The sequence below is a fragment of the Solanum dulcamara genome, chromosome 4 (assembly GCF_947179165.1).
Source record: "Solanum dulcamara chromosome 4, daSolDulc1.2, whole genome shotgun sequence".
Lineage (NCBI taxonomy): Eukaryota > Viridiplantae > Streptophyta > Magnoliopsida > Solanales > Solanaceae > Solanum > Solanum dulcamara.
The window spans coordinates 61372948-61386054 of record NC_077240.1 but is presented as its reverse complement, the minus strand read 5'-3'; the positions used below and the strand labels follow the sequence as shown (position 1 = coordinate 61386054).

Here is a 13107-nt window from a genome sequence, read left to right as displayed (position 1 = left end):
AATAAAAGAGTAAGAAGTGTCTGCTAGATGGATGTAACAGCTACCTCAACACTCGAGATGATAGCCTCGGAAGTGGTAGAAAACACTAAGAGATCAAACAGGTCCGGGCTCACAACCTACACAAGTGTAGAAGTAAGGGGTGAGTATCAAACAACACAGTACTCAGCAAGGGATAACTAAAACTAAGCAAAGCTCAATAGATATAAGTACTCTTGTCATCCCAACCGAACCTCCTTAACTACAACCTGCATAAAACCATCACAACTCTACACTCTACATGATAATAATAATAATAATACAGTCCGCAAATAGTCATCAGTAGCCTCATCAAATGAATCATATCAAGTCAAGTTCAACATATACAGAGCAGTAAGTGGTAAACACGAATTCACAATTATCAACAAAATAGATGCAATGAAATGAGATGATGCGTGTCTGTCCTATCGGTACACATCCGCTGAATTACAGTCCAGAACTCATGGGGGACATTTCTGTCCATGTTATCTGCCACGGAGCATGTGGCCCGACCCTCTTGTTTCATAATACCTGTCACGGAGCGTCTGGCCCGACTCCTTTATTTTATATCATTTTCAGTCTCAGCACAATATGTCAAAACCAACGTAATCAATTCATGTTCATATGATTCACAATAATAACATGACAGCGGCAATAATTTTTCCTATCTCCTATCAACATAGTCATTTCACATGTCTAAAATAAATTCATAATCTCATCACATCAATTCCACCAATATATGTCATTAGATCTCCATTTTATACCCCCCATTTCCATTTTTAAGGTCAATCATACAATCAATAACCCACTCCAATCCTCATTACTCCCCAGTGCACATAACAAGGAAATAAAAGCATCTACAAGTTAAACTGAGGTTTAGAAAATTACTTGCCTCAAATAATTAAACAATCACTCTGGACTTGAGACTTCCTCTTTCGTTGAGCTTCTAAATCAATGTAATCTAGTCAACAAACAATCACAATAAAACTTCAAAACTAACAACACCCATATTACTATATGTCTAGTCTAGACCCAAAAACTATCACAAATCTATACTCAAGTCTTAAATATCAAATCTAGGGTTAGGTCTCAATTCCTCTAAACTTTAAAAATTTGATGGTATTCTAAAAAACACCTATTAATTAATTACCTATCAAAACTTAAATCATAATGTACTAACTATAAGAAAACCAGAAAGCGAACTCAATTTATGCAAATTCGTACGAAGTTCAGTATTACCTATGAAATATTCCTATGCAGAATGCTACTTATATACCTATTATATAATAATTATAACTTTTCTTTCAGTGATTGGTTTACCATTGCCAGTCATTGGCCATAAATACTTTATTATTGACCACTAATCCTTATCAACAATAACCAATAGAAACAAATTAAACGTGTCCATCAATTTATAAAAAACCAACCTTAAGACAAATTGAAATCTAATTTCTTCCCCCGACATATTATAATAATATTATCATATAGGAGTAATCAATGCATGCATACACACGGACTTTAAACTTGGTTGAAATTCGCTTACCTCTCTTCGTGCTCATGTGCCGTCGTTGCACAGTGAGTTTCTTGCTTCCTTTTTTTTCTGCCCTTTTTAAAACTAATCATGTACTAAAATGACAAACCCTACTAATCTATTTTATTAAATATAAGAAAAGTGGTATAGGTATTAAATAAATTAATATTTTTGCCCATCAATTAAATTAATTATTTAAAATCACCTATCAATTAATTAATTAAAGTTATCGAATAGTCCAAAATTCTCAATTTAAATGTATGAAAGAAATCTTTTATGAAAGAGGGAAGACTCATTCTCGAAATGGCCTAACGGGTCATTACAACTAATGTATCTATTTTAAATATGAGTAATTGTTCGTAATTATCAAAATTAATTAATACTTTAAAAAGCAAATAATTGATCTGCTACAATAATTTAAAACAGATTAAAAAAATTTTAAAAATTAAATTTATTTTATATTACTGTGTTAATTTCAACAGAAGATTATACAGAGAGAGAGCAGTTGTTGGGAAACTTAAAAGAATTTTCTACCAATCGAAAACTTGATTAAACATGCTATAAGTTGAATAAATCGTGGGAGACTTCTAGCGTTGGCTTATACGGTGCGTACAAGAAGTGAGGACATTCTTCTAAAGAATATTAGTACAACAAAAATTGACAGTAAAATAGGGGAGCCTTCAACATCAATATGCTGACATGTGTCCAAAATAATTGACGTGGTCAGAATAATATAAGCTAAATTGTCTAATTTGGATTATTATTCTTCTCTTTCATTTTTTCGAGTACGTTAAGATGCATCCTATAAAAATTTTAAGTATTAAGATCATATTATATTTATAAATATTATAACTATAATTAAATGAATAAATTTTTAAAATAGTGTTACTCTATCAATTCCAACAAAACATATATAGGGAGAATGAGAAAAAAATAAGAACAAAATATGGAAGACTTCAAGTGTGGGCTTATAGTTACTTTTATACTAGTAAAATTATCAGCATTTCGCATAAATCTAAAAATCAATCATTAATAAATTTATATGATAACATTTTTAAAAAAATAAAAAAGATTGACATAGAACAATTTTTTTAAAAAAAACTTAATTATGAATTATGATCTAAGAAGCGCTGACAAATTTTATGGACTAAGAAATTTAATTAGTTTTTTCTTTGTGCTTTCTACTCGTTCATCCTCTATTATTAAATGAGTTTATTCAATAAATTAAAATTTGACATTTCTATTCCTTCTTTAGTAATTTATTTTAAATTTACTAAGGTACTTTCTTAGAAAATTTACTTTGATCAACAAATTGATTATAATTTTTACTCGTATGATAAGCGTTAGCTAGATTACTACCACAATTCTTATTTTTATTATTTTTTTTAAATAAAATTACATGAAGGTGATTTTCTGATTATTAAGATTAAAAATGTGTTTTTTGTTTCACAGAGTAAGTATATTAAAAGATATTAATCACAAAAAGAATTTTGTAAAACATAAATTTTGAAAGCACTAATTCAACATAAAATAAGATGTCATAAACATATTTGTTTTTTAACAGAAGTGTTCTAAAGAAAACGTAAATGTGGATTGACCTATTTTAAAATCTAAAAGACTAGCCTATTAAGAGCCTGTTTGGATGGACTTATTTTAAGTAACTTATAAGTTAAAAACTACTTCTAAGTTAAAAAAAAGTAGGTGTAGCCCAACTTATTTTTTGACTTATAAGCTACTTAAAATAAGTTCATCCAAACAAACTCAATTATTTATTGGGGCTTATTATACGCACAAAATGACTTTAAGTTAGCCAGTCAAACACTCAAAAAAGCTGAAAACAGCTTATAAGCCAATCCAAACGGGCTCTAAGTATCAAAGTTCAAATGAAAAACACTCACATGAGCCATCACCACCACACCAGCCCTAATTCTTCCAACTGATTTCCACCAGAATGGCCAATATGGCTGCCGGTCAGCCTTCTTCTAGTGCTTGGTCTGGCATTGCCTTTATCATTTGATAGTTCTTTCCCCATTCTTAAATATCTCAATGCCCCTAATTCCACAAAAGTACCTGAAATTAGTCCTACTTTGCATAATGTTCCTACAAGTTTGCCTAGCAATAGCATAATTAAGGAGATCTCCACGAGAGGAGAACAAATTTCCGACCTTCTGAAAGCTAAAATTAATGGAGAAAAACACCAAATTTCATTTGAACCAATCCCCATTAAAAAGGTTTGTTACAATAATGGAGTCTCTAAAATTGTGTGGATTGAGGAGGAAGTTGACAGAATGAACACAATAGAGAATCTTCAATACGCAGTTGTTGAAAAATTCTCATATGGATGGCCTGAAATTGAAGAACTTAGAATTCAGATCCCTAAACAGTTTAGTATCAAAGGAGAAAGCAAAATTGATTTGTTAAGAAGTAGATATATTCTAATGAGGTTTAGTCGTCAGGAGAATCTCATTAATATGATGTCTAAATCTAGCTATTATATTTTGACTAAGGATGGGTATTCATATATGATGCGACCCCTCAGCTATGATGCAAAAATCAATATAGAGGAAGAGAGAACACAAGTGATAGCATGGATTCCCTTTCCGAATTTAAAATCAACATTTTTTGTTAAGGAATCATTTTTTCACTACCATCAGCATTAGGAAAACCACCTCATCTAAACATGGCCACAATCAATAAAACACAACCTAGTTGTGCTAGGGTCAAGATTCAAGTAGATTTGCTTGAAGATTTTCCTAAGTTCGTACAAATAGAAGTGGTTGATGAAGTTGTTAATACTTTCTGGGTGGAGAAAGTAAAAATTCAATATGATATGTTGTCAAAATACTATAAAAACTGCAGATTATATGGCCATTCAAAAATTGATTGTAGGGTGCTACACCTTGAGCTCAGAATATCAAGGCAGGAAAAAGAGGGAGATATTGAAGGGCAGGTGAAAGAACATCATATAGCACAGTCTGAAGTGCCGCTGATAAGAGTAGAAAGACATTTTAAGAAGTGTCACCCCATCAACAAAATATTCCCAAGGCAAAATAAAGAAGAACAACCTAAGGGTGATGAAGAGGTTAGCACTGGCAACTCTTTTGCAGCCCTTATTATGGAGTGTAAAAATAAAGATATTCAACACAATGAAGAGGTTTTCAAAAACATCATAAAGGTTTCAGACAAGGAAAATAGCGACAAATTTGGTGCACCAATAGTAGCGCAAGAGGTTGATCAATTGTATATGCCTACAAAGGAGTGGATCACAAAAATACTTGCACAAACAAAAAGTACAACAGATAATTACAGTCCCAATGATAATAATGAAAACATAATTGATGGTATGGGTAACGCTGAAAATGAAATCACAAATTATTAGAAGGTTCAAGGTATAATGGTGGTACATAGTGGTAGCAATGATGTCCATGAGAAGGAAAAGTGTCCTGTAATTAAAGTTACAATTGAGCTGCATAAACATCATGTTGATGTCAAGAATAGCTCAAAATAGAATGATGAAGAGAAAGTTAGTGATAATGCCATTTCTATATTTCATGAGGTTACTGAAATATTAATATTGAAAGAGTTGGAGAATGCAACTTATCATGAACCACTTCAAATAGTGGGGTTAGTAAAAGAGGGAGGAATGGAAAATGAAATCAGCATGATTACTAGAGTATGAGCAAGTAGATGGTGAAAAGGCAATAACTCCTGTTGGTGCTGAAAAGTCTGAGCCAATGAAAACTTTGCATGCCTTGGTCTCCCATCAATATCCCCACCAGTTTATTGGAGATAAAGACAATACAACACAAACATCAGTATCAGAAAGCACCATTGCAGAAGAGAAAGATGAAGGAAAAAATGATAACACATGCAGATTATGATTAAAGAGGCTAGTTTATCTCCTCAGATGTTATCAAAAGTGAAGAAAGGCAAAAGTAAAGAAAACGGTAGCAATTCATTGCCTATAAGGATACAACCAAATAGGGTGGCCAAATCAAGTATTAAATGAGTCACAAAACTTTATTCTAAAATATTAGGTCTGTTAACACACAACAATTTCATTAAGTACAAATACTTCATAGACATCATAAGTTTTTACTAATTGCTTTAATGAAAATATTTTAAGACCCTAGGCTGATTCAAAGGTACAAAAGAAGATTAGGGATACCACATGTGAACTATAATGTTAATGGTTAGATTTGGATATTTGTGAGACAACATATTCAAGTAGGGATTTTATCTGATAGTGATCAATAATTGACTTTACAACTCACTTTAGAGGAAAGATCTCAAATTGTAGTTACTATTGTGTATGCTAAATGTTCAGCTAATGAGAGATTGAATTTCTGGGAATATTTATATTCCTTGAGTATTAATTTCTCATTACCTTGGATGGTAAGAGGAGATTTCAATGTGATCTTAGGAGATGAGAAAAAAATTGGAGGATTGCCAATATATCCACAAGAGTTTGAAGATTTTTCTTATTGTATCAATTCTTGTGAATTATATGATGTTAATTTTTCATAAAATCCTTTCACATGGTGGAATGGTTGGATTGATGGGGATTGTATCTTCAAAAGACAATATGGGGTTGTTAATCAATTATTGCTAGATTTGTTTGGTAATGTTAATTTACAATACTTGGCTAGAACTGATTCAGGTCATGCCTCTCTACTGATTTCTTGTGAGTTTAACTAGGTGTCTATGGTTAAACCTTTCAAGTTTCATAAATTTTGGAATGAAAGGGAAGATTTCAAAGACGTTTAACAAAATTGGGTAGCAGACAATTATGGGGATATCTTTATTCAACTGAAATAGAAGCAGAAGAGGACTAAGAAGGCTTTGACCAGGTGGAGAAAAGGTAAGTTTGGAGATATTTTCAAGTAGCTGGATATCAGAAAAGAGATTGTAAAGATTAAGGAAGATTTATTTCAAGAATCCTTCTCCTGCTAACAGAGCTATTCTTTAACAGGCTCATGCAGAGCTTAAATTATATTTGCGCTATGAAAAAGAGTTTTGGAGACAAAAAGTCAGTGTTTAGTGATTTTAGGAAGATGACAGGAACACTAAGTTTTTTCACTTCTTAGTCAGAGAAAGAACAAAAATGCTTGCTTTGAAGAGAATTGTGAAGGCTGATGGGACCTGGGCAGAATCAAAGGCTGAAATTACAGAAGAGGCGTTTAATTTTTTCAAAAACTAATTTACGAGTGGAGCTACTAATGAAAAACTGTATTTATTGCAGTATATTCAGCCTCAGGTATCCCAAGAAGATAATGAAAAGCTGACTGCAATTCCTGAGGAGGGAGGGATAAGAAATGTGATTTTCAAATTAAATGCAGATAGATCTTCTGGTTCTGATGGTTTCTCTGGTTGTTTCTATCAAAGTTATTAGGAGATTGTAGGTCCTGATATTATTAAAGTGATCCACTATTTTTTAGGGTGTTACTTTACCTAAGTCCATAACTCACACTAATCTGATTCTATTGCCTAAAATGATATTATTCAATCCTTTTCAGGCCTTAGGCCAATTAGTTTGAGTAATTGAGTTAACAAGGTTATTTCTAGATTGATTCATGATAGATTGAAAGGTTTTCTACCTAGATTGATTTCTAAAAATCAGACTGATTTTGTTAAAGGTAGGAACATTACAAAGAATGTATTGCTGGATCAAGAGATTATTTCAGACATAAGAAAAAGAGGCAATCCTGATAATGTGGTTATCAAGCTTGACATGGCTAAAGCTTATAATAGAGTAGACTGGAGGTTCTTAATGAAAGTTCTGGAGAAAATGGATTTTGGTTCTACAATGGTTGATATGATATAGAGAATTATTGCTAACAATTGATATTCTATTCTTATCAATGGTCAAGCTCATGATTTTTTTTCATTCTATAAAAGGGGTGAGTCAAGGGGATCCTCTATCACTAGCTTTGTTTATTATGTCTTGAAGTTCTTTCTAAAGCCTTGAATCAATTATTCTTCAACCATGAATTTAGGGGATATGGATTTCCTAAATCGAGTGAACAGCTAAATCATCTGGCCTATGTAGATGATACAATCATTTTTTCAGCATCAAATAAAAAATCTTTACAGCTTATTATGAAAATTCTAAGTATCTACGAACAACAATCAAGACAACTCATCACAAGGAAAAGAGTTTCTTTTATCTATTTAGCAAAGTAGATCAAACCTCTGTACAATTAGTTGAAGAAGTTACAAGCTTTTCAAAAGGAAATTTTCCTTTGATTTATTTGGGTTTTCCTATTGGCTATTCTAAGATGAAAAAAATTCATTTCTCAGAACTGATCAAGAAAATTCAGAACAAGTTGCAGCTTTAGAAAGGAAAGCTTTAATCTTTTAGGGGCAAAGCAATATTGATTAATCTTATTTTACAGAGTATCCTGTTTATTTTTTATCCTCTATTAACCCTTCAAAGTGTGTGATTTATGACATTCATAGATTTTTTGTGAAATTCCTATAAAATTTCAAAGAGGAAGGTAGATCTACTCACTGGTTTGCTTGGGAGGACATCTGTCTTCCTAAGAAAGAAGGTGGTTTGTGGTTTAGATCTTTATTTGATGTTTCAAAAGCTTTGTTTATAAAATTATGGTGGAATTTCAAAACTACTAATACTCTTTGGTCTAATTTTATATGGAATAAGTATTGCAAGAGGCATAGACCACAAGTAGCAGAATGAAAGGGCGGTTCTCAATTGTTGAAAGCAATGGTATTGACTAGAGTTTTTTTATCGAGAAATATGGTGGGAGCCTAAAAAGGGTCATGCTAGTGTCTAGTTTGATAGTTGGACACAGATGGGGGCTTTACACTATCTTGTTCCTATTTATCATGATCAAAACCTAGTGAAATCTATAAATAAATTGTTCAATGAAGAGGGTTGGATTACTGAGGTATTATCTGTAATTTTCAGTGATGAGATTTGCTCTCATATTTTTTCTGCTCTAGGTGATATCTCTATTGCTGATGGTAGAGATAAGGCTTGGTGGATGCCTAGTGGTGATGACAAATTCAAAGTAGGCACAACTCGAGGGTTATGCAGGTTCAGACTACTCCCTATAGAGAATATCTCTATAATTTGGGAGAAAGGACTACTTTTAAGGTATCCTTTCTCATGTGGAGGTTGTGATTTGGTCGAAGTCTTATAGGAGGGGTTTTAATAAAAAGGAGGATAGCAATGTTTGTAGAATGTTGGTGTTGTAGTGGTAATGAGTAAGAAACCTTCTCACAACTATTTGTAAACTACTCTGATGCTAAGTATGTTTGGAATCTTTTTATAACAGCGGCTGTGTTACAATTTCCAGTGTTGCAGCTTAGACAAGTCCTAGAAAATTAGTGGAAGGTTGAGAGTGCTGCTAAGTTAAAGCCAATCTTTAAAGTAATTTTTGCTTTTATAATTTGGCAAATTTGAAAAAGGAGGAATGTGATTAAACATGGGGAAAATATGACTAAGCATTCAATGATTATGGAAATTCATAGGAATATCTATTTGTTTACTAAGTTTAGATACCCATGGTTGAAGGAAACTCCTAAAACATACAACAACAACAACAACCCAGTGAAATCCCAAAACATAGACATTCATTATTAAATTCTTAGAGATACTCACCTTTGATAAGTTACAAGATTGTGAGATGGATACATCCTCCAATGGGTAATTTCAAATGCAATACTGATGGGTTATATCAAGGTTAGTTAGAATTTGATTAATTGGCCTTGTGTGTTAGAAATAAAGAAGGAGATTTTATATATGTTGAATCTAGAGTACTTGAGGGTTGTTCTATTATTGAGACTGAAGTAAAGGCCATCAGGGTAGGGCTTGGCTAATGCATTCAGAATAGTTGAGCTCCACTAATCATAGAAACTGACTCTCTAATAGCTCAAAAAGTTATAAATGAAATTTGAGAGGTTCCATGGTTGATTGCATCGGATGTGAGATATATTAAACAACAAATGCAACATTATGAGGTGGAGGTGGTTCACACACTTAGAGAAGGAAACATACTTCCAGATTTTTTCCTCTAAATATGCTGTTCATTTGCAGGTACTAATATACAACAATTTCATAGCATTCAGGAGATTCCACAAAAAGCCAAAGAAATTGTATAAATGGAGAAAGAAAATGTTCCTTATTTGCGACTAAGGAAAGTCAAAAATAAGACATACAAGTTACATGAAGTTTGAGCTTTAGGTACTCAACATAAGGACCCGTTTCTTACAACTGTAGGAAGTAAATAAGGTTCACAACATCAAGATTGCCTTCCTCAATGAATATTTGAGTACACCGCCTGAAATTCTTTATTTTAAACAATGGTATTAACTCTTGTTGAGATTCAATCGGTTGATATAATGAATTAAATGTTGAGTATCAAAAGTAAGAGGAGTCAAAGGGTGCAGATAAACCTTCCATGAATTTAAAGTTCTTGTTTCTAGATCTAAAGCTAGGAGTCTTAGATCACATACCTTTGAATCCGGCTGAAATCTACATCACTCAAGTTGAAGAAGTCTTCAATGATCTTGAATCATGACACTAGTGAAAGTTTTTGATGTCTAAGTGATTGCAACCCAAACTTGGGTTGAATTTGGTTTTAGTTGTGAAGGTGAAAAAAGGAGAGCCATGAAGGAACTCCTCTTGCTCAGAGTCTCATCGGAGATCGACGATGAAGCCTGTTGGAGATGAAGGATCAAGACTTTTCTTTTTCAGGCTTTTGTTTGTTGTTTTTGCCTATATGGTTGTTGTTGTCTGAGTTGGGCCTCGTTTTGGGCCTAAACTTGTTTGTTTTTCTTTTGGAAAAATTACCTTTTACACATATTCTAATACCATATTTACTTGTATTTTCTATTATACCAAAAAATATCCAAAATTCCTCTTTTTTCTTTAACTTTTTCTTTCTCACTGATACATCACTCTTCCTCTCTAAATCCTCACCTAAATTCGCTCCTATTCATCAGTTATTGAGATTTTGAATTTTTGAGTACATCTGTTACTCAATTTTAAGGTTTAACTAAGGTATATTTAAGTTTTTCCTTATCTGGAATCTCACTTCATCCTCATTCAATCTGATTTCTCCTAAAATTTGTATCGTTTGATTTCTTCTGTAAATTTTTGAAAAATCTTCTAAAATTGGTATCATTTGCTTTCTTCTGTAAATTTTTCTATTTTTTTAACTCATATCTTCAATGATACATATGGAATCCGTTCATGGTCTCATACAGTTGAATAAAAATCAAGAAATTCTTGTTTCACCTGGTTCTAATTCATCTTGAAAAGGTTACGACGAGGTTACATCCAAACATCGTAACGATCCAACAGTGATGGATAAGCTACGTGAGAAATTGAAGTCAAAAGCTCCCGTTAAACATGCACCCAAAGAACTAGACAACAAGATTGAAGGGGTTACAACACGCCCTAATCTCCCAAAGGTATGGGTTCGATTATGTTTTTTTTTTAATACCGTTTTTATGAAGGTTTTTTGATTCTGATACATATTTTTTATGTATTAGATTCTCATGTATCAAGCGTTAACGCTTCTGATACATAGTGTTTTTTTAAATATAGTTTTTTCTGGAGATTTACTACTTCTGATACATCGTGTTTAAGTGTCAGTTTCTATTGTATCAAGTTTTAATGATTCTAATACATCTACATTTATGTATCAGATTATAATTTATGAAGTCTTACTGCTTCTGATACATCTTCTGTATGTATCAGATTCTCATGTTTTAAATATTTTAATGTGTTTGATACATCGTATTTATGTATAAAGTTCAAGTTGTATTTAATCATTTTTCATGTCAATGCAGGGAATGAAGTACGTCATCAAGAAGATTATAACCATTTTTTTTTGTAATAGAAAACATTTTAGATATATCTGCTATTTTAATGTATCTGATACATTAACTGTAATGTATCAGAATCAGTAAGCAGCTGAAATATAATAATCTTTCCATATATCAATTGAAAAGATTTGTATTTTTTTCTCATCTGTCAAACTCGAATATAAAATCAAAGTTTATGTATCATATTCTAATATATCAAACTTGACTGTCCGGGGCATCTTGCTTATGTATCACAATAACATTTACCTTTTTTTTAATGAATCTGATACATATACTTTTGTATCACATATATGTAATAATTAAACTTCACATATATGTATCAATACTTATGTATCAACTACACAACTAATGTATCATAATTGATGTATCAGTATTTAATTAGCACATGCTATACCTAACTGATTAATCAACAACCTGTAAGAAATAAACTTCACATATATGTATCAGAACTTATGTATCAAATGTAGAACTGATGTATCATAACTGATGTATCAGTATTTAATTAGCACATGCTATACCTAACTGATGAATAAACAACCCGCAGGAAATAAATTTCACATATATGTATCAAACGTATATATCAACTACAGAACTGATGTATCAAAACTGATGTATCAGTATTTAATTAACACAGGTTATACCTAACTGATGTATCAAAAAATTGCAGGAAATAAACTTTACACATATGTATCACAACTGATGTATCAACTACAGATCTGATGTATCAGAATTGATGTATCAGCAAAATTGAATTATTTTTTTTGAAATTGACTTTGGTTTGAATTGATGCTCTGTTTTTTGGCTTGAATCTTCATGTACACAACCGTTGCTTTTTTTAACCAATTAATCCCATTAATTAGATCATCAATTAATTTAAAGAACCAATCATATCTTATATTAAGATATTATCCATAAATAGATGATCTGCATTAATTATTCTACAGATAAAGTTGATGTATCAGTTACATAACTAATGTATCAACAAAACTGGAAAAAAAAGAGAAATCGGGTAATTTTGGTACGATGAGGGATGTATAGTAATTAGACTTTTCCATTATGGGATTTAGGTAAAGTTTACTTTTCTTTTATCAATAAAAGGCCCAAGTCTATGGGTGTTTCAATTTTAAAAAAATATATTTGTTTTTAACAATGAAGTAAGTAAGAAAGAAAAAAATAGGCATGACTAAATCATAATTAAAAGGCCAATAATTTAAAAGCTTCCTAAGAATATTCTTTTCCCGCTCCTCGAACCACCCACTCCCTACCTCCCCATCCCCTCCCATACAGAATTAGAGATTTTTAAATTTTTTTAAAAAAATTTCCTACCCCACCCTTTGAATTTGTTTTTTACATTTTTTTTAAAAAATTGGTTAAATATATTTACAAATACTTTTAATAAAACATTTTCTATTTGGATATCCAATATAACAAAAATGATAATTTTAAAACTGAAAATTTCAAAAAGAAAAAAAAAAGAGTATAAATGATAAGCACATGAGATGAGATTAATTGTTTGAATTTGAAGTTATATATCCTTAGCTAAATGTTTATCAGGGTGGAATTTTTTTCTATGTGAAATATCATGTGGCAATATTTTTTATAAAATAAAAGAGAGAGTATCGTACATACACCAACACATATTAGTTGACATATGCCTCTCATACTAATGCGTGATAGGTTGTATGAAGTTTATACTAAATATAATT

The 13107-nt window shown here is 31.6% G+C and overlaps 1 long non-coding RNA gene across 2 annotated transcripts; it reads right to left on the bottom strand.

Moving 5' to 3' along the window:
* Positions 1 to 3082: 3082 nt before the first annotated feature.
* On the bottom strand, positions 3083 to 10282 carry LOC129887474 (uncharacterized). 2 transcript variants are annotated; one of them, XR_008766403.1, is made up of 3 exons: positions 10025 to 10282; positions 5216 to 9857; positions 3083 to 3598 (listed from the first exon to the last, which is right to left on the bottom strand). It is a non-coding gene; the product is annotated as an uncharacterized LOC129887474 (long non-coding RNA). The 2 variants fall into 2 exon arrangements; XR_008766402.1 differs by lacking the exon at positions 3083 to 3598 and adding an exon at positions 3732 to 3892.
* Between the last annotated feature and the right edge of the window lie 2825 nt (positions 10283 to 13107).